This window comes from Petaurus breviceps, unplaced genomic scaffold (assembly GCF_028583685.1).
Source record: "Petaurus breviceps papuanus isolate PSGF00001 unplaced genomic scaffold, PetGlider_PUasm1.0 138, whole genome shotgun sequence".
Taxonomy (NCBI): Eukaryota; Metazoa; Chordata; class Mammalia; order Diprotodontia; family Petauridae; genus Petaurus; species Petaurus breviceps.
The window spans coordinates 5229123-5249719 of NW_027185694.1; positions in this window are offsets into that span (position 1 = coordinate 5229123).

The following is a 20597-nucleotide window of genomic DNA, read 5'->3' on the forward strand; positions in this document are numbered from 1 at the left end:
CCCAGCAGCTCCTCAGTAAATGCCCACCAATCAAGGTTGAGTTTCACTTGTCAGAGGAGTTCCCTGTCAGAAGTACACACTGGATTTTCGGAGTCTTTCTTGAAGGTGTCTTTGGTTACTGGGAAAAAACATGGACCATCAATTTATTGATTATTGGCTAGCCTAATTAATACATTGGTTGTTAATTCTTGGAAGCTCTGTCTCTTGGAGTTTTATTCACAACAAAAGGCAATATCATCTAAGAACATTTGTCAGAGGGTACATGCCAGATAACCCTATAGGATGGTCTGACTGTTAGCACAACGATGAATGCAAAGCAATTCAACTCTGTGTGTGTGTGTGTGTGTGTGTGTGTGTGTGTGATGAAATTAAATACAAGAGATATTAAGTGACTTTCCCAAAGCCACACAGCTAGTCAGTACCTAAGGTGGGATTTGAACTCAACAACTTCCTAACTTTCCATTATACCTTTATACCATACTGGTTCAGCTAGAATGTGTAAGCAGACAGGAGCAATGCAATTATCACTGCTCTTGAAGACACAGAATGACCTAGGATGGGGAAGATGTAGAAAAGAGCCAGATTAGACTCCCATTGCAATAAAGCAGCACAGCTCTCATGGTTTGGGGGTTCGTGGGTGTTTTCCCTTTTGTAGGGGTCAGTATATAGTACTGATATTTTACCTATCTCAGAAAGGGGAAGAGAAAGATGGTGTGTCCTATGAATATGTCCACAGGGATATTTCATGTATTTATGTCTGTGTCATCAAGCTCACCTGAAGCCTGCAGGATAGCCATAGTCATCCTGAGAAATGAGATCATTTGAGACAAGTTATTTTCCTATGGTTTATGCTTTGTAGGGTTTTGACATGCTATATCTAAGTATACCAATGTAGCATTTAGAAATATCCACATACTGTTGAATATAAATAAGTGTGCCTACATATGCTTGTATCTGAACGCAGTAAGACACTTGACTCTGATTTTTAAAGGCATATCTAATTTCTGCATAAAATTTGAAGGTTAAACTGATCTATGTCATGTGCAAATTTGCATTCAATAAGCATTACTTTTCAACAAGTTTATGAGAAATCTGAAGAACTAGAGAGTGTATATCCATAATGAACAATTCTCTGGTTAATGGATAACCAGATACTCTGTAAGGGGTAAATCAGTGCTTCTTGCTAAATTGTAATGTAAGTTTCAGATTTTTTTTCCCCAGGCACTAATGCTCAAATCTGCTTTCTGACTGGAAATGTGGCCTGACCACCTGTGGAAAGCTCTCCTTATGGTGAATCAAACCTTGATTTCACTTAGAATCCTTTGTATTGTAATCCACGTTAAGATAACCTGCTGAGCTAGTAGGTTGTATAAATGTACAATGCAGCTGTCCAAGAGTGATTACAAGGTGAATAATTTTAACTCAAGTCAATAGATTAGGTTTTTTTTAAACCCTTCTCTCCTTTTCTTCCTTGTAGCCTCTGCTTCTCGGACTCACTACCTTTTTTTCCCACTTACCTCACCTCTAGCATTGAGTAATTACTTGCATTCCTTTTAAAACAGGGGCCATTAGGCAAGATGAAACTCCAAACAGATATTGATGAGCATCATTTAGCTCCCTTTTGGATTCACAGCCAGTTTATTTAGGTTTGGGTGCAGCTGCCCTACATATGTGGACACACTAGCCCACACAGTTATTTATTCTTCAATGAGGATTATTCAGAATTCTTGTGTAGGTTTCTCTCCCCCCGCCCCCCATCTTTTCTCCTCTGCCTTTGATTCCCTCCTTCTTTTTCTCTTATCTCTTCCTCCTTTTCTTTCTTTCCATTTTCTTATTTTCCTTTTTTCCTTCCTCCTTCCTAGGGCTTTCCATAAAACAAGGAATCTTGCACTTTTGAATTACCTCCAGGGTCAAATGCATAATGTAACTGCTTACCTCCTGTTTGATTTCCAACCCCAGATCCTCCGGGGATAGAGTTTTATTGTTGTGGCACAGCCTTGTAGCACTACGGGCTAACAGATCAATTCTGCCTTCAAAGCATCCTATCACCTGTCGATATGAAATTCTAGCAATTACTGAAGTGGGATGGCTGCAAAGCGGCTGAAAAACATTCCCTATTGATTGGCTCATTGCTTGAGAGAATGATGAACTTGTTTAAGAAAAATTGATCTGACAAATTGATTTTTTTTATCAGAGAATCTTATGAATGCAATTTAAGTCACAATATTTCTTGCCTTGCAATATGTTTTTCCTGAGGAGTTCTCTGTGTAATAAAGCGACAAATGTGGTGTGATTCAGAAGATTTCTGAATTGTCCCTTTAAATTCTTGTATGGAAAAAGCTTCAGGATTCACTCTAACCCTTCCCTTCCCGCCACCTCTTTCCACAATGATTACATTCTTTTTAAAGTCAACTTTAGTTTTTCTAGAAAAATAAGATTTTTGAAAATTCAGATTTCTTTCCTTGTTCATTCAGTATTTATATTCATACTTTGTGCCAGCTTCTGAGGACTGAAAGACAAAAAAAAATGTCCTTGTCCTCAAGGATCTTATATTTGATAGGAAATGACATGTATACACATCAGTGAAAAAAATATATATACAAAGTAAATTTTTTGGAAAAAGTATTTCAGTGGGAGAGGGAGAAGAGTGCTAACACCATGGGGGTGGGGAGCTGGATTGGGAAAGGCTTCCTGTAAGTGGTGGCACTTGAGTTGACCCTCTAAAAAGAGTTCTAGAAGCCATAGTGAAGTCTATTCATGAATACATCTGTCTTTACTCCTTTTTTGTCTCCTCATTCCTCTCCCCCCCCCCATTTTCTCTAGGACAGACTATTTTTAAGGTTCTCTGGCCGTGGACAAAACCCTGTAACACAGACTATGGTTTTTCATGTGTGGTATTTAGGGTAGACATAAGCTCATTCCTCATAGCTAATGAGGAATTTAAGTATGTCCCAAGGTATTCCTGTCTCCTGATAGCCCTTGGAACTATTCGAATCCTCATGATGACAGATTGTGGACCCCAGGTTATATACTCTTGGAGCTGACTCCCAGACACCTGCCATGCCTGGGCAGCTGGTAGGTAGAGAAAGTCTACAGGATGTGATTTGAGGAGTAGCAGAAGGCCCCACCTGCCTATATATATCTCCCCCACCAGTCTGTCATGGCTCAACCCCCACTTTCCAAAACTGGCTTGACATTTCTTTGTGGGTTAGGTAGCAAAATGAGTGTGGGAGGGAGGTGTTTGTTAAAAATTCACACGTTACCTGGACCTTGTAGCTTTCTGCCTTTAACTCAGGGAAAGGATTAATTTATCCTACTAGGAACACAATGGACCCTGAAAGGATGAGGGCTTAGGAAGTATGAGTCCAAACCAGGGGGGAAAAAGAGAGGTACCCAGGAATGGAGTACTAGTGAAGGGTGATGGTAATATGAAGTGATGTTACAAGTATAGTCTGTGGGCCACTTGGAATAGGTGTCAGTAAGTGGGGAGGTCCAATGAGGAAACAGCTTAAAATTGAGGGGATTAAAGACAAATTTGACTTACTTCACAATTTTGATTTCTAGGAGTCCTGCTACCTTTCTTGATTCTCCTTTCCCCCAGTTACCTTATATTTCATTTTCTTATTTTTCCTTTTTTTAATGTGTACAGGTTTTCTCCTCCCTGAAGGCCACGATTATTTTCCTTCCTCCCTCACTCCATACGTCCCTCTCTCCCTCCCTCTCTTTCTCTATCTCTCTCAGCTTTGTATCCTGACCACCTAGCCTATGTCTGGTACATGGGAAATGCTTCTAAGACTGGAGTTTGAATTCAGCCTCAGTCACTTACTGGCTGTGTGACCCTAGGTAATTATTTGCCTCAGTTTCCTCAGCTGTGAAATGGAGATCATAAAGGTACCTACTTCCCTGGATTATTTTAAGGATCAAATGAAATAATAATTGTTTTCAAAATAGTACCTGGCACATAGATGTGATTTGTATAATTGTTAGTTCTTCTTATTGCCAATAATAATAATAAATGCTTATTGATCAATCAACTAATTATTGATCTGTTTCATAAAGTTGGTTACATTGGTCCCTTAACCCAAAGGAGGTAATGGGGGGGTTAGGAGGATGTGAAGCAACTGTAAGCTAGAATGACTGATGAGTATCCATGTTTGAAATGCCTGAATCCAAAAGAATCCCACTAAGATCATCTACATTTAGCCTTATGTGACCTACTCAAGATTGGTATGTTTGTAGGAAGACTAAGCTCCTTTTATCTGTTTCAGTTTACCTTTCCAGCCTTATTTTATATTAATCCTCTTCACTCACTCTGTGATCCAACCAAACTATCATTTTCACAATTTCAAAAGTTACACACAATATTCCCATTTCTCGTTTCCATGTTTTTGTGTTTCCCAAGCCTGGAATGCACTCCCTCCCTCTCCTCTGCTTTTCAGTTTCCTTATTTTTCTTCATAACTCAGTTTAAGTACCACCTCCTATAAGAAGTCTTCCCTGATTGCTGAAGTTTCTAGTTTCCATCCCCTTATTATTATTATTATTATTATTATTATTATTATTTACTTTGGCTAGTCCCTAATATCTACATGCCGTCTAGTGGCTATACTCTGCTTGAAGGGAGTGACTTTCTGGGGGGGAAGGGGGGCAGATAGTGAGCAGTTTTCATTTTACTGAGCTTAGAAAGCTGGGAGCCAATCAAGAGGCCATAGAACATAATGCATATGTCTTCTTGAACCTTTTTTGAATGAATGAGTACATCATTGAGATCTTTTTTATACAATTTATATATATACAATTTATACAATCCTGACTAGTGCACATTCATTCCCGGATTTCTCAGGGCACTTTGGCTTAATAGTGAAATTCCTTGTAGTTCCCCATGTTTAAAGGAATGAAGGTATTGTTTTCCTCATTTCCTAACCCCATCTGTGAAGGGATAATTTTGTTTACAATTTAAATTTCTCCCCTACCATTGGATAAAATAAGGAAAGGAAAATGTTCATATCAAATATGCAGTCCAGCAGAAATTCTGTGATTGGCATTGTCTCAGAATGTTTGTCTCATTCTGCATTTCAAGTCCATCTCCTCTATGGTACAGTGTGGGCAGTATTGTTAGTCTTTGGTCCTCTGGAATCTTGGCTCATTATTGCAGATGAACAGATTATTTTCCAAGGGGTACTTTGGAAAGTTCATAAATGATATTTTGCTATTTTCACAGGTGATTTTTACACCTGATAGGAATTAATTGCATGTTGTCATATCTGAAAGAGATAATCACAAAGCAAATGAATCAAAAGTAAAATCCTCCAGAATACTTCCAGGAAACATGTTCTCAAACCACTTTTTAGTCATTTTTCTGCTATTATAAACACTGTCTTAAAGAAATGCTGCCAGGGATGATATTTGTAGGTATCTATGTTGATGGGACAGGGCAGGAAGGTGATGCAATGCCTGGACTCAGGAAGACTCAAGTTCAAATTTGGCCTCAGACACTAATTGTGTGACCCTGGGAAGTCATTTAATCCTGTTTGCCTCAGTTTCCTCATTTGTAAAATGAGCTGGAGAAGGAAAGGGCAAACCATTGCAGTATCTTCGCCAAGAAAACCCCAGATGGGGTCACAAAGAGCTGGAAAGGACTGAAAATGACTGAACAACAACAAGGTATTGATGGGTACACTAAAGAGAGTACCAGCTTTATAGTCAAAGGATCTGGTTTTGAATCACAATTCCACCTCTTACTACCTATGTGAACTTGAGTATCAGATAACCATCCTGGGCTCAATTTTCTTATCTGTAAAATGAAGAGATTAGGCTAACTAACTTTTAACACATCTTTCAGCTATCAATCTGTGATAAGTGAGAGGTGCTGAGTAGAAAGTGTCTTGCACCTGGAATTCTTAATCTGTGGTCTGTGAACTTATTTGAAAAAAATAAAAAATTAAATAAAAAATTTAAAAAAATTAACAACTGTATCCATCACAATTGGTTTCCTTTATTCCTATGTGTTTTATGCATATAAAAACATTATTCTGCAAAAGAGTTTATAGGTATCATGGTGCCATCTATGACAGAGTAAAAAACCAAACCAAAAAATCCATTAAGAATCCCTGGTCTACACTTGTGCCAGTTAATTTGATTTAGAATATACCACAAGATTTCAGGCATACACTCTTAAGGTGGAAAAGACTTTGGAGGTCATCTGGTCCAAAGTCCTTTTCCAGCATCCCTGACAAAAGGTCACCTAACCTTTGAATACTTCCAGTAACATATAAGGCTATTTAGAATGTAGGGTCTGGTGCCTTTTGAGCTTTTGATTCTCAATGTGATTTCCTTGTTATGCTTTCCTCCGAGGCAGACTGGTTATTATATAAAATTTAAAGGTATCAAACTTAAATTCTTCTGCAATCTTGATATTTTTTTTCTCATTCAGATGTTAATAAACAGGTGGACTTTTGAAGAAGCCAGTGCCAGGAAAAGAGGGACAGTACCTGCTGGTTGGGACTAAAACAGAGACCTCCTGTTTCAAGTACTTCCCAGATAGCATGTGGGCTCTTTTCAATGCAAGACTCTGCTTTCAGCAAAATTGTTAATTATAGATCATAATAAGCTGTTAGTAGCAAAACACACACATAATTTGAAAGTGAAATGAGGCACAGTACATAGATAAAGCAATTGTTTGTTTAAGAGGTGATTAGCAGCAGCAAAACAAGCAAACTGATACTTGAACCTGAAAGAAAAGACACACTTTTGGAAATGTTTTTACTGCTTGCCTGCTTGTGTTTGCAGCCTCTTGCAAAGGTGAGTGTGTGCTGAGATCAGGTCTTTTTGTATGTGATGGAAGGGCTGTGCCGTTTATTCATGGCATGCTTCTCCTCCTCCCCCTCAACAAATTCTAGTGGCTCCCTATTACCTCCAGGATCAAATATGATCTCTGACCTTGGCTGCTTACTACTTTTCCAGTATTCTTATAATGTTCATTCCATCCATACTGACCTACTCACTGTTCTAAATACATTATGCTCTCTTTTCTCCAGGCCTTTGTGCCGGCTGTCAGTCATCAATGGAATACATTCTCTTATCTCCTTTGCCTCACTGAAATTCCTGGCAGTGAATAGAGCACGGCCCTGGAGTCAGGAGGACCTGAGTTCTAATCTCATCGAAGACACTTGACACTAGCTGTGTGACCTTGTGCAAGTCACTTAATCCCAACTGCCCTGCCTTCCCCCCTCCAAAAAAAAAAAGCCTAAGCTCAAGCACTGCTTTCTTTATGAAGTCTTTTCTGGTCTTTCCTAGATCCTAGGCCATCACCTCCCCCAAACTACTTTGTATTCTTTATATATATATATACTCTATGCACACACCCACACCCACACACACACACAGATGTGTATTCATTAACCCCCATTAGAATGTAAGTTCTTTGAGGGCAGGGAATAGTTTCATTTTTTATCATTACACCCCCAAGTGCTTAGCCGACTGCCTGGCATATAGCCCTTAATAAAAGCTTGTAGACTGATTGATTTTAGAACTAAGATGATATTAAGAAAATTGTCTACCAGAGAGAGGGAGGGAAGAAAGAGAAGTATCCAAGCTTCTTAAAAACACACATGACTGAGATTTAAATTGTTTTGAACTATGATAAATTATAAGCCTTTAAAACCACTGTAATCACTGAATGAACAAAACAGTTTGCCTTGGGTAATTATGCCTTTTTAGATTCCTTCATGTTCAAGTTCCTTTTCTTTTTTTTTTTTCCTTTTTCCTAAATGTTATACTTGCATTGTGTGCTGTGTCGAAAAGTGTTAATCTCAATGGGAAAACATTGTGGTTGTCTGCTAGAGGTACTGAGCCCAGAAATACTCAGTTCAGACCAAGTTAGACAAAAACCCCATTAACACTTTAAAATGACATTTTCTGACAACAGTCTCTAAGTAACCACTCAACTGCAGGCTTTGGGGACTGGACCGTGATATTATACAGGGGTTCTATCTGAACAGTCATTATTAGCTAAGGTCTTACCCTTGAATTACTTAGAGAAGTGAATGTATCTTAGATTCATGTCATTTAATGAACAAAGACATACTTGCTGAGATAAATAAGTTCATTATTAGGGCTGATTACATAGCTCAAGATGAGAGGTTTGATAACCACTGAAGGTAAAAGGAAATAATAATCATAATGCACATTTATCTAATGCTTTACAATGACAAAGTACCTTACATAAAAATACATTTGATTTCCACAACATCCTTTTCAGGAATGCAGGGTCTAATAGTATTACCCCTTTCTTAGAATTGAGAAAGCAGAGTCCCAGGAAAATTGAGTGATTCACCCAGGGCAGGACAACTACTAAACTGGTAGAGTCAGAACTAGACCCCCAAGCCTAGTCCTTGGGTTTTCTACCACTGTATCATGTTTCCTTCCCAACTAGCCTCTAAAAACTTTCCTTAGCTAGTTTGTTTTAATGCTCTCAAAGTTCACATTTTCCTATTTGCTAAAGTGGAGAGGTGACATGGTTGGGACTTAACAGAGTCAATGTAGTTAAGCCCAAGGGCAATCTAATGTCAGATCTGATACAGTATTGGGGGGATATGTGTGTATAGGGGGGTGGCTTCTGTTCATCTGGTATTGTTAGCTTTGGAAAGTCCAATAATTGAAACTTTTATTCCATGTCTTAAGTGACTCCTTTAAAGTCTGAGAATGTGAAAACAACAGTAATTTTAGCTCCAAGTACATGTTCAGGTTTTTTTGGTGTTGTCTCAATCAATAATATGTAGGTAAATCATTCAAGAGTAGAACCCATTGATTCTTAAAGAGTAAATAAAGGAAAAACAGTTAAGCAAAAACATTGGACACTGTGGCCATATCTGACAAAGTAAGCAACATTCTGTCTTAGTCTATTCTCTGCCAAGAGGAAAAACATCTTAGGTACTCAATAAACACTTGTCAATCAACTGATGTTTCAATACTTGTTCTGCAGGGCAATTATTGGTAATATTTTAAAAAAATCAAAATTCAAAGAATTAGAAAGTTTGGAGTAGTATAAAGTCCTCTTTCTCTCCTCACCTGTCCTGTTTGCTTCCCTAGATCCTTCACGGGCATTGAAGATCAGGGGTGGGGAACCTGCAGCCTTAAGGGCACATGGTGGCTTTCTTGGTCTTTGGGTGTAGCCTTTTGATTGAGTCAAAGTTTTTCATAACAAATCCTTTTATTAAGTCAATCTTATTTATGAAATACAATCCTTGTATCCAGTCAAAGGGCTCCACTTGGGGACCTACAGAGCCACATGTGGCCTCAAGGCGGCAAGTTCCCCACCCCTGGTTTAGATGGTGCAGTGGACAGAGTGCCAGGCTGGAGGTCAGGAAGAACTCTCTTCCTAAATTCAAATCTGGCTGTGTGACCCTGGGCGAGTCACTTAATCCTGTTTGCCTCAGTTTCCTCAACTATAAAATGAGCTGGAGAAGGAAATGGCAAACCATCTTTGCCAAGAAAACCCCAAATGGGGTCATGAAGAGTCTAACATGACTGAAAAAAAGACTAAACAATTATAACTTGAAAGTCAGTAGACCTTCCTATTTCCTCAAGAAACAACAACAAAAGTCCTACTAAGTTTTCCCCTTCCTCTTCTGCGAGAGAAATGCATTTTTGTGTCCTTACTTCAGAAAACTAGACTTTTCATGGGCTGCTTTTTATGTTTTCCTAATGTTTGGCTTTTAGGACCTTGGGATTTATGGAGCTGTTCTGGAACAGAGGGCTTAAGGGAGAGCTAGCAGACTACATGCCTGTTTGTAACTTCCTTAGATGATGTAACGCTGCATCCCCTCCAAAGGGTTGTCTGTGGCCAAGTCTCATGCCAGTTGTAAATGGTACAACAGGCTAGGGGAATTAAAAATCCAAACCCTATTAACAACTAGAGCTGCAAATATATAGCCCCAGAGGCAAAGGAGGCTGAATGAAGGCTGAAAGCATGCTATATTCTTAAGTATTAGGGTGACCAATAATCCTATAAACAGAAACAGACCTTAACATGGTTGTTGGTGATTGGACACACCAGGATGCATGTTTTTATTCACTCTAACTGGCCAGATGCATTATGAGCTGTAAAATAGACTGGGGGCAAGATGGAGAAGCACTAAAATTCAGGGGCCATTTATTCTGCATCAGACTTTTGGAGGTTTGCTCTTTGAGGCAGGCCCACTGAAAGGTTGCCTGCTTCTAGTGGAACACTAATGAGTCCTCTTTTTTAGGATATTCATAGCAGGTCTTGAATGTGTGATTAACAGGATTACCTATTACTGCATTTACATATGTAATGACTGGTTCTCAAAACACTCTATCCACTTAACCACTTTCCAATAGTTTGTTTTTAAAAATCTATTCCTATCTCCTTCCACTTCCTCTGGTTATAATCGAGCACCTCATTGTGAACATCTTGGAGACATCCAAGGGCTTCTGGGAGGGGCAGAAAAACTGTAGGCCTGTCCACAGAGGAGTCCCCTGGCCCCAGCCATTCATCTAGTGACCGTGTGGGCCTGATAAAAAATGTGAAGGCTCCCAGCTCTGTGGCTTTGGCTGCTTACATGTGTGTCTCTCCCTGGCCAGTTGCAAGAGACACCAAAACTTGTCTTCATTAGGGCTTGTCTGACTCATAACCCAATTAATGGTGTCAAGAAGTGAAACCTAGTCCCAGAGCTCAGCTGCCTTTTGAAAGCAAGTCCCAACCTGTTTGGAGTAGTAACAAATGAGACACCAAAGAGGGCAACTGCGAATTCACTCTCCCACGCACATGCAAATGGAGATTTTAGAGAAGCAGCCATGGGTGTGTGGGGGATGTCTGCTCTCATTTCTGAGGTGGGGCTACGTACTCTCCTTCATGAAAGACACCCAGCAGTCTGACTGTCCCAGGTCTGCTGCTGCTTCCCTGGACCTGCACCAGCCATACTTTAAAGCCTTGAGGGCAGGAATCATGTGTATTCACCTCTTTGTCATCTACACTGTCTAGCCCAGAGTAGGCACTACTCAATACATATTTGTAGAATTAAATAAGATGACCAAACCATTGGAAGATGGGAACTAAATTCCTTTTGGGAGAGACTGTAACTTATTTGAACAGAGGATAAGATAATCCTGTAATTGGAGGCTTGCTTATTTTAGTTGGATTTGATTATTATAAGTTCATTAATATCATTATTGTTAGTTTTATTGATGCTTTTTGTTTTTATATCACTATCAGTTCTCCCTGCCTGCCATAAAGTTCACATTCTCTTATTTGTGGAAGTTAAAAAAATAACATAATTGGCATTTATCAGAGTCAGTACAGTTAAGAGTCAAGGTTTCAAGCCCAAGGGAGTGCTATCTAATTTCAGGGTGTGTACTAGTATTCTATAGGTTAAAGTGGGGTGGGGAGAGAAGGAAACTTCTATTCAACTGATGTTGTTAGCTTTGGAAAGTCCAGTAACGAAAGCCTTCATCCCATGTCTAAAGTGATTTCTTCAAAAGCTGAGAATGTAAAAATAGCAGTCGTTTTTGGTTGTCAATTGAAACGTTTCCTTGTAATAAAGAAAAACAGCTAAATAAAAATACTTCAGGTGGGTGGAGCCAACATGACAAATGATAGGAAACAGTGTGATGAGCTCCCATCCACAAATTTCTCTACACAGATCTAGAAAAATGCACCAGATATAATCCTGAAGGGGAAATTCAGAAAACATCATATTGAGTTATTTATCCAACCTCCCTCAGCATAGGACAGATAGGAAGATCTGTGAACACTGGGGATGGGTCAGACCAGGAGCATGCTGCCTATGCAGCACTCCAGGCTCTGTACCATGTCCACAGGAGATCCCAGACTTAGACTAGGGCACTGTGACAGGAACAGGTATAAATTGGCACCTTTATGGACCACTGCTGAGTTCTGGGTCAAAGATCCAGGGTGAACTGAGAAGGAGACGTGTGCAGGGGAGTGGGTAGCAAGGCCCTGGACTGTGTAGGAGAAAGGAGGAAGTTTAGAAGCCAGCAGCTGCAGCATGTGTGACACAAGGGGTTATAGGGTCTCATTTCCAGTGTTTAACCCAGCTTACAGATGAATAATTAGGACAGGAATCACAGACCTAAATGGGAGCCCACAATTCTGCCACTAACCTAACAGAGCTTTCTGTAGAGCTCAGAGCAGGAGGCCAGCAATCAGATTTTGCTCTGAATTAGACCATTTGGGGAGTACACTGAAAGCTTGCAAGTCTCCAGCCTGTCTCAGAGATCCTAGAATAACAAAATCTTCAATACCCTAAGGAAGCAACAACAGTACTAGCCCAGACCTTTCCCTCAGAAGTGAAGCAAAGGCCAGCCTTAACATCCGCTCTGAAGTCAGGAAGTAGGCTGGAGGAATGGGCAAACAAACAAACAAACAGAAGAACTCTACTGTAATGAGCTATTATGGTAGCTGGGACTCTCAAATATACACCCAGAAGAGAATAACTACAAAAACACCTAGCAAAGCCTCAGAGAAAAACATAGCTTGGGCACAAATTCAACTAGAATTCCTAGAAGAGATGAAGCAAGAGTTTAAAAATAATTAAAAAGATTTTTATGAGTGGAATGGGAGTACTTGAGGAAAGAATTGGAAAAGTAACACGAGCTTTGGAAGAAAGAATTGGAAAGGGAATGAACACTTTGGCAAAAGAGGTAGAAAACTTCACCCAAACTCTGGAAATTGGGATGGATCACATAGAGACCAGGCACTCTATAAGGCAGCAAGAAGTATTAAAACTAAGTCAAAAGGCCGAAAAAAGTAGAAAAAAAAAACGTTTAAGATATTTCATAGTTAAAATGACTGACCTGGAAAACAGATTGAGGAGAAAAAAAATTAAGAATCATTGAACCATCTGAGCATCATGACCAAAAGAAAGGATCTAGATATCATAATTTAAGAAATCTTAGAAGAAAACTGCCTAGATCTTTTAGAACTAAGGGCAAAGTGGAAATGGAAAGAATCCATAAGTCACTTCCTGAAAGAAACTTTAAAATTAAAATTCCCAGAAATATCATAGGCAAAATCCAGAACCTCTTATCATAGAGAAAAATACTACAAGTAGTCAGAAAGAAAGGATTCAAGTTAACAAGGAGCCACAGTCAGGATCACACATGATTTAGCAACCACAACTATAAAGAAGTAGAGAACTTGGAATATGATATTCCAGAAGGTAAAGGATATGGGTTTACAGCCAGGAATGATATCTAGGAAACCTGAGTATAATGCTGTGGGGAATGGGGAGCCATGGGGGAATGGGGGTGGGGAGGGTGGAGAATGTACCTTTAATGAAATAGAGGACTTTCAAACATTTCTGTTGAAAAGACAGCTGTTGGGGCGGCCAGGTAGCACAGTGAGTAAGATCACCGGCTCCAGTGTTGAGAAGACCTGGAGATCGAATCCCAGGCTCAGACACTTAGCACCCACCCAGAAACACCTGGCCGTGTTACCTTGAGCAAGTTACTTAACCCCACATTGCTTAGGGGCTCAGCGAGTAAGAGCACCGGCTCCAGTGTCGGGATGACCTGGATCAAATCCGGGCTCGGATGCTCAGCACCACACCCAGAAATAATAACTGGATGTGTAACCTTGAGCAAGTTACTTAACCCCAATTGCTTAAAAAAAAAAAGAAAAGTCAGCTGTAGAGAAAATTTGAGGTTCATACACAAGAGTGAGGGGAAACAGAAAAACGGTGAACATGAATGTACAACAATAAAGGAATAAAAAAAAAGGATAAACTACTTTCATTCAAATATGGGGAGATGATATTGTGCCCCTTCTTGTCCCTAGAATGGTCAAGGTGTCAAGATGGATAGAGAAAGTCTGATTAGTTAGACAAGATCTGAGAGTGGTTCTGTTTTGTCTTGATGATCTTAAAAATGAAGAAAGGAGAATAGGAATAAATACATGGATGGGGGAGTAAGGGAAAGTTAGATTAGGAGAAATTACCTCATATAATCAGGGTACACAAGAAGATATCTATACAAACAAGAAGATGAAGCTGCAAGGGCAGAGACTGTCACTTGAACCTTACTCTCATCTGAACTGGTCAAAGGAAGGATAAAAACTTAAATACAGAATTGGGTACAGAAATACATTTCACTCAATGGGGAAATAGGAGGGAAAGGAGAGAAGGTAAGAGGGGAAATTAGAGGGAAATAGAGTGAGAGGGATTAATCCTAAGCAAAACAAATGATAAAAATGTAAAAAAATATTTATAGCTCTTTTTTTTGAGGTGGCAAAGAATGAGAAGTTGAAGGGTTGTCTGTACATTGGAAAATGGATAAACAAGTTATGGTATATAAATGCATGAAATATTATTGTGCTAAAATCTCATTAGCCAACCAGAATTCCATAGGCATAACATAGAAACATGCAATCCACTTCCTGATAGGGGGGTGAAGGACTCAGAAAGCAGAATGAGACATATTTTTTAGGACATGGCCTGGAAATTTGTTTTAATTAACTATACATGTTTAGAAAATATTTTGTTTTCATATGTTCTCAATGTGGGGCAAGATTGGGGTAGAAGGGTAAGAATGGATCTTGGCTGGTTGAAACAAAACATGTATGTATATTTATGTACTTGTATTATATATTCAAGATATATATTTTAATATAGAGATTTAATTATATGATATATAACCTATAATATATGATGATGTAAAATATATTAGGAAGCCTGAAAAATCTGATCAATATAGTAACCAACAAAATTCCCGAGGACTCATGACAAAACATGCTGCCAACCTATGGATAGAAAAGGAATGGATACAAAGTACAGACAGAGGCATATTTTTATTAGAAATAGCTAATGTAATAATTTGTTTTTCTTAACTACGCATGTTTGTAACAGGGGTTTTGTTTTTCTTTTTCATAGGGGAGGAAAATAAGAGGGAAAGAAGGCTAATCTTTGTTTGAAAATAAAATAAAATAAAATAAATTAAAATACCCCATACAATAACTACATCTGGCATTGTATGCACCCCTAGAAGTCTCCTACCACTTTCCTGAAAGAAAGGAAGGAGATTTCATAATCATTTCTCTGGGAATGTTGTTGGTTTTTAGTTACTCCCAGTTCATACTCTGTACAGTTATAATTGATACACTTATATCATTGTGTATTTCCAAAAACTGGATTAAAAATTTTTTTTAAAAATCCTACTATTGTTTGTTGATGAGTTCCAGTTGAAAGATTATCACCAAATGCCCAGTTTTCCCGTTCTGATGCAGAGATTATCTGTTTCGATTATCTGTTTTTTACAATTGGAGCATGCTAGAAAAAAGCTGTCATAGAAAATAAGATATCTGGTTGTAATGGGAATGCAAATTTGGAAGATCTTCCCTGCCCCTAGGCTAAAATGCACCTGAAGCCTGGAGAGGGAGGCTTGTTTTTCAGTAGATACTTCTTGATTGGCCAGTGAGTCAATAAGGTTGTTACATTCTCTGAGCCAGGAGAAGGCTATATAAGCCCTGATGTATAGCTTTGTTTTGGGACTCACTTTGAGAAGTGTTCTGTGATTTGATCTGAATTCTGGGAAGCCGTTGTTGAGAGTCCCCTGGCTTTGAAAAACCCAGATGTGGAAACCCAGATGTTGACTGGGTATGGATGTAATGGTTGGACAGTTTGGAAAGCTGTCTACTTGATCTGTTAATGTCTTGATAATTCTGTCTGTATATTTTGAAGTTTGGGGTACTGACCTTTTTCCCCTGAACAAGGTAAACAATATATGTCTGACTGATTAAAGTAAGCTTGTTAACCCATTTTGAGTTGCTTTCCTTTATCAAAGCAGATCCAAGAACCGGTATGGGCAGCAAACCCTGAGGACGTGCTTGGGGTGCTTGCTGCCACACTGGTTCATTCAAATTCCATAATTTTTAGAAGTTACTAGGGTTAATTAAATTATTATATTGGTTACTCAGAGGATTCCATCTCTTCCTATTAAAAAAAACAGACCTTTATCATCGGATACAGATCCTTTTAATAAAGAAAACACTTGAAGCCAAAGTTGAGGTGAAAGTGAGAAAAAAAAAACCAGAAACAAAAATATGGCTTTTTAAAAAGGCATTTGAAAAAATACCCCCAAGCCTCCCCTGATCTTGGCTTGTGTTCTGTGGTTAATATCCCTCCTGAAAATTGCTCCTAGAATCTTTAATGTAACAGGTGGCCAGAAGCTCGTTTTTACATCTCACCCTGGCCAGTCAGCAGCATCTCAGAGAGGGCGTGGTTCCCAGGGTAGGGAAGAGGATCACTGCAGACTGAGAAGGAAAGGGGGGGACTATTCCATTGTATCCTGCCATCACATCTGCAGAGTCTTAAGTTTTCCTTAGAGGCCTCTTTCCCTGGTGCTGACTAGGCCCAATCCTGTTTGGTTTATAGGCTCTTGACAAGATGACAGCCTATGGTGATGAGGGAGCCAGTTGAATACCCCAGACCCCCAGGGATCCCTTTCTTATGTTGCAGCCAAGTGCTGCTCAGTTGTGAGCTCAGGAAACAAAACATTCTTTGTTGCTTAAACTGAAATCATTCCCATGGCTGAGTGTTCCCCCAGTGGTCTTGTTATTAACAATACTTCCTCCTCCCTTTCCCCCACCAAGGCCTCTCTTCCCACTTTTTATCTTCCCTCCCCCTGTAAATCCCTTCCACTCCCCCCAGTTCCTTACTTCCTTGCTCTCTATGATTCCATCATGTCGTACCTTTGAAGCCTGACGTAACTGACAGGATCTAGGCAAAGCTAGTGGCCCTGGAGAGTTACAGGGAATAATGAAAGGCGAGGCAAACAGACTTGGAAATATTTGGCATATGTAGTTGCCATGAGAAATGTGGGCACGCTACAGATTCTGCAAACCACCAGTCAGAAATACCATCCTGTCGGCCTCACAAGCTAAAGAAACAAACACTCAGCCTTGGGTGGATTATGAATGATCCAGGGAGAACGTGGAAGATGCCAGTGAGATGGGTCTTTTCCCTCTGCCAAAGGACAGATTCATGCATCTGGAATCTGCTGTGCCGAAAAGGAATTGACACATTGTTATTAATGGTAATTATTTGTGGAGCACCCACAGTTTACTTAGGCCTTATGAGGTATTGAAGAAGGGATGTATTCCCTTGTCTTGGCCCTCAGCTGTAAATCAGACAGGAAAAACAACGCAGAGTTAAAAATACACCAGCTGGGAAAGTGGCGAAATCCCAGAGTGACTGCTTACAGTTGTGTTGGGGCCCAGGTGTCGGCGTAATTTGAAGGTAATTCTGGCATCAGTATTTCCCCAGTCACCCTGTGCATCTCTAATAAACAGGAATCAGAATGATTAAAAGCAGAGAAGGGTCTGACTGCAAGAGGAGCTGAGTGGTGAGGCAGAAAGGGCACTGGCCTCAGGACAGAAGGCATGCCACATGTCACTTATTCAGGTTTCTGCTATCGATCATTGGGACGGGTGGGCGGGGGGAAGAATGACTTTAGCTCTATCTAGGCCTCCCTTTTCCCCTCCTGTTCACCACACTGGGAAAAGCTTAATAAACGAACGTTATAAAGTACTCAGAAGTGCCTTGAAGAAAATGCATAGATGTTTGGGTGGTGCAAGAGGAAGGTTGTTTTTGCTAAGAAAACAGAAATGGGCAGTTCTAAGCCACTGTGGAAACAAGCAGAGGAATAACCTGTCTGGGCAAAGAAGTCTTGACCCAGGGGTTAAGCCTTTTCAGAGATGGAGAGAAAGTCGGGGAGAGAATAAAAAAGGGAGGGGGAGAGAGAAAGGAGTCAGGGGAAAGAAAGCGAGGGGAAGAGGGTGGGAATAGGAGGGAGAGAAGGAAACAGAGAGGGAGATGGGGAAAGGAAAAGAGAAGAAGATAATGGGAATCGAGGGAAAGAAAGGGGGAGGGGTAAAGAAAGGGGGAAATCAAGGAAAAGCATAGGAATAAAAGGAAGGAGAGAAGAATTGAGAGGGAAAAGAGATAACGGTGGGGGGAAAAGAGAAGAGGAAGAGGGGGAGGAGTGAGAAAGCATCCACAGTGAATCAAGATGCTTGACAGCCCGTTCCCACCGTTACTGGACAGCATTAAGTCCTGCCTAAAAGCTGAGTGCCTTTCTGTTCCTGTTTTCTGGTGCCCTGTTTGGTTATTTACTCCAGCAGATTACCCAGGAGTATGAAACTGCATTCTTGATGGCTAAATTGAAGAGACTAGCCCTGGGGAATGAGGCACCTTGTGTTGTAAATCAATCTTCCCCATACAGAAACTTCAGCAGTTAAACATTACAAGGTGAAGAGTTGCATCCCCTTGTGGGACATCTAGCAGCGATTACCATGTTAGCAGAGGATATTGTGTTTCTGTAAATGCTCTGAAGGAAGACAGGGATTTTCCTCTTGGGATTCTGTTTCCTGCCTATGTAAGCACCTGTTAGTTAACTGGGAAGGTCCACAGTTACTTTCAGAGAATGTTTTGGGGGTGGCCAATTTAGAAGACAAAAGGACAAATGTCTGGATTGAATGGATTTCTTTGTGATTCCATTTCTTATTCAAACAAGGACAAGACAACAACAATAAAACACTTTCCTTCAGTAATTGGAGGAGGGTTTGCAGTGCTTGGAAATGAATCAGGGTCCTAGTGTGGGGACTAATTATTTCTCTTCTATTTTATTTTCTTTGAGTATTCCTGAACGTAGGCAAGGCAGATTGCTTCTTCTCCACAGTACAGGGGAGTTACACCTGCAAGGATTCACTCTGTGCAACTGTGTTAATGAGCTGAGAGCACTGTGTGTCCCATGATGATATCTTGAGAAAATACAGACTCAAAATGAGCAAATCAAGGGTTGATTTTCATTTTGTCTGCGCTTCATTGTTAGTTTTCGGTTTTTTGCTCAAGCCAAAGCACAGGTAGTTTTGTCTTTATTTCCTGATGAATGACCAATGGATTTGCTCAGTATTTTACATTTTCCAGGCTCCCCCTGTTCACTTGTGAGGCTCCAATTCTCAAAAAAATAATTTCTGTTTTCCTTCTCTATAATTCTTGCTTAGCTGCTTGGAATACCGGGGGGCCAAATAAAAGGCAGGCGATGTTACCATTGCAGAAATCCATATAAAAGCTAATGATGTGGGAGCCTCCAAAGGTTTCAGAATCTGTGTTTAGTTTGGATGGGCATCCCTCAATTAAAATGCTCATCCAAAGCTCATCTACTAAGCACTTCACAAATCCCTTCTCACCAACTGACCCACTTGCTCATCAACTTACTTATAAGCCCCCTTGTCCTTTGAAAGCTTTTTTCCCACTCTTCCACTGATTTCTGTCTCTCTCCATGCAGTTCATTCTTTCTAGAAATCTTCAGGGCGACAGTTCTTAACCTGTTTGTGTCCTGGACCCCTCCGGCATTCTGGTTGAGCCTATGAATTCCTTCTTTGAATAATTTTTAAATGAATAAGAATATAGAGGATGGCAAAGGAACCAAATTATTTTGAACTGAAGTTAGCAGAATTTTTTTTTAAAGTTCATGAACCCTCGGTTAAAAACCCCTCTTTAGAGGATTTTCCCCAATGCATGAGACTTTTTTCCCCTTTCTCTCATCTATGATCCATGCTTAGAATGAACTTTTCCCAGGTTTCTCCCATGGTGTCTATTGAAGTCCCTTATGGAATGCATCTTTAGATGTCCCCATTCAGTGCATGAAATGTACTCTTTCACGAAGCCTTCTTGGAAAATAAGAGAAACAATCTCTTCTTTGTTGGGTTTCTCATAGTAATTTCTTTGTAAATATCTTTTATGTTTATCTTGTATGGGAAGTCACTCTGTGTTCTCATGGGCAATACTAGCTGAATTGTAAGTTTTACCAGTTTCTGCCATGTTGGAAAGGCTTCAAGTAGTATGCCAATAATCGAATATATTTACTTTTTTTAGGACACATTTGGGAAGATGTGATACCAACTATCTTCAAGCATTCGTAAAATCAGTCCTGAGAGTCAAGGGATCACTAATAATGGTTAGTCTGAGTTAAACTAGATGGTGACTGAAATTCCTTTCAAATGTAAAATCCTATAGTTCTATGATCTGCATTTATAAGTACTGAGACATTCATTACTAGTAGGTTGGATTCGAGGTAATGAATTCTTTGATCTTGGTAACCCATAGTATGAAGGAAAGACATTAAAAATGGTCGTCGGTTCTATGCAGTGCCTTCTGCTTCCACAGTGATGGTAGTAGGGTGTTGAAAAAGGGGAAAAAATGTATTAGGAGGCATACATGTTTTAGACCATCTTTATCCTTAATTCTTGGTATTCTAGATAAATGAGACATTTGGTGACCAATGAATTGATATACTCTCAGAAGAAGTGAATCAAATAAATATTAATATTCTCATGATAAATAAAACTAGGAGGCAAAAGGAAACTATAGCTAAAGGGAAAAATCCTTGGAAAATCAAATAAAGGACTTGGTAGAATAGATTTAAAAACATCACAAACTCATCAACTCATTAACTTCTAATGAGTCAATATATTTTTAAGCCTTGTTACTTTAGTGCAAAGGTATGTAAGGGAAGGGTGGAGAAAAGCATGTTTAAAAATGCAGTTCATTTTTAAGAAGC